The sequence below is a fragment of the Tenrec ecaudatus genome, chromosome 1 (genome assembly GCF_050624435.1).
Source record: "Tenrec ecaudatus isolate mTenEca1 chromosome 1, mTenEca1.hap1, whole genome shotgun sequence".
Lineage (NCBI taxonomy): Eukaryota > Metazoa > Chordata > Mammalia > Afrosoricida > Tenrecidae > Tenrec > Tenrec ecaudatus.
The window spans coordinates 61,721,763-61,724,289 of NC_134530.1; the positions used below are offsets into that span (position 1 = coordinate 61,721,763).

Consider the following 2,527-nt stretch of genomic DNA (forward strand, 5'->3'; position numbering starts at 1 on the left):
TCAGCAAGCTGAAGCAGCCCTGGAAGTAATCACTCATCTATGCCAGGAAATTTGGAAAAGACCAACTGACTTGAAGAGATCAGTATTTGTGCCCATTCCACAGAAAGGTGACCCAACAGATGCTCAAACTATAAAACTATATCATTGCTATCGCACACAAATAAAATTTTACTTACGATCATCCAACAAAGGTTGTAACAGCAATTGACAGAACTGCCAGAAGTTCAGACTGGATTCAGAAGAGGACGTGGAACAAGAGATATTACTGATGTCATTCGGATCTTGGCTCAAAGCAGAGAACACCAGCAAGATGTTTACTTGTGTTTCATTGACTGTGCAAAGACATTGGCGTGTGTGGATCATAATAAACTGTGGATGACCTTGAGAAGAATGGACTTCTAAAAGGACAACAGCTCTATACTGCAATAAGTAAAGTCAGAGTGCTCCTTAAAGGATGGCAAGACTTCATCTTACATATACTACGGACATATTGTCAGGAAAGACTAGTTCCTGGAGAAGGCATCATGGTTGGCAACATAAAGGGCAGCGGAAAAAGAGGAAGGCCCTGGAAGAGATGGACGGGCACAGTGGCTGCATCGATGGGCTCAGACATGAGAACAATTGTGAGGAGGGCACAGGACTGGGCAGTGTTCTGTTCTGTTGTGCGTAGGGTCAGTATGGGTCAGAGCTGATGCAATGGCCCCTAACAACAAGAACAATACTATTAGTAAGGACACTTAGTGATGGAGTCGATTGTCCTTTAGACTGCTAACCATAAAGTGGGCAGTTCAAACCCACCAACTGCTCTGAAAGAAAAAGATGAGGCTTTTCAACCCCTTAAAGACCAACAGCCTTGAAAATCCACAAGGGCAATTCACATGTTTTGGACGGGTTATCAGGAGAGATAGGCTCCTAGAAAATGACATCATATTTGGTAAAGGTGAAGGGCAGTGAAAAAGAAGACCCTTGACAAAAAGATTGACAACTAGTCTTCAACAATGGGCTCAAACCCAGCAGTTTGTGAGGAAGGTCCAAGAGCAGGCAGTCGTTGGTCTCACTGTCCAGCGGGTCACTGTGAGCCGGCGCTAACAGCATGCTGGTGGTTCAGCCCCATTTTGGAGGGAGGTCTCTGTTAAAGGATTAAGGTGGGATGCAGCCTTCGTTTCTAATCTTAAAGTATGATTTAGTAGAGGGTGGGGCCACCCTTTGTTTTCCTTAGGGATCAGGTCGGCTGATAGACTGAAACCACACCTCAGTCAAAGTCTTCTCTTCTGTCACCTCATTTTTCGGAGTGAGTTTTGGTAGAAGCAAGAAGAACCTGCCGTGATTTTTAAACATATTTGGCTTCTGGCTCTGCACCCTGCATTTGGCTTGTCTCTCTACCTGGCCTCAGATTTGGGGACATTTCCTTAAAGTTCCACAAGTTCCTGTAGACAGAGACATGAGATAAACTAAAGGGCAGAGTCGGGGGAAATGGAGCAGTATAGAATCTTGGAAAAGTTGGACATTTGGCACATCTTTAATCTCCACCTCCTTGGAGATTAGTCTGGTATGAAAACACTTTTATGTGAAATTATTACTGCAGCCAGTGAACTTAATTTATTTCAACAGTCAATGTAAAATTCTGTTGCTTCTCCAAAACCCAAACAGACGTTCATCAATTGTGCTTTAAACAACTCATATTTTAATTTTGATGTGTTTCATAATTAAGGCTATAATTACAAATGAACAAATGCAAAGACATCATAAAAGAGAATTGGGTGATTAGAAAATAAACAGTATAATAAATGACAGTATTTTAATTTTGAGATATTTTGTCTCAACATGTTATTTTCATTTATTGGGGGCTCTCACAGCTTTTAACAATTCATACATCAATTGTATCAAGCACATTTGTACATATGTTGCCATCATCATTTCCAAAACATTTTCTTTCTATTTGAGCCCTTGGTATCAGCTCCTTTTTTTTGCCTCTCCCTCCCCAACCTTCCAACCCTCGTGAACCCTTGATAATTTATAAATTATTTTTTTAGGGGTTTTCCGAAAAACAAAAACAAAAAAACCACAGAAACCTGCTAGACAAATTCTAAAAGAGCTGTAACACTTATAAATTATTTTTAATTATCATATTTTACACTGTCCACGGTCTTTCCCATTCACCCACATATGTTATTCATCCATGGAGGGCGGGGGTTGGGAGCGGGGCCCATTGTATGTCGATCATTGTGGTTGGTTCCCCCTTTTTCCCCTTCCCCCTATCCTCAAGGTATTGCTACTCTCATTATTGGCGCTAAGAGGTTTATCTGTCCTAGATGCTGCATGTCGAGAGCTCTTCTCTGTACCAGTGTATATGCTTTGGTCTAGTCAGATTTGTAAGATAGAACTGGGGCCATGATAGTGGGGAGGGGGGCAGCATTAAAGAACTAGAGGAATGTTGTGTGTTTTGTTGGTGCTGTACTGTACCCTGGCTGGCTCATCGTTTCCTTACTCTGTAAGGGGCTGTCCAATTGTCTACAGATGGGCTTTG

At 41.9% G+C, this 2,527-nt stretch overlaps 1 pseudogene; it reads right to left on the minus strand.

Annotated features, from left to right (window-relative positions):
- Positions 1-2,031: 2,031 nt before the first annotated feature.
- LOC142438334 (U7 small nuclear RNA) lies at positions 2,032-2,106 on the minus strand (annotated as a pseudogene).
- Positions 2,107-2,527: the final 421 nt, after the last annotated feature.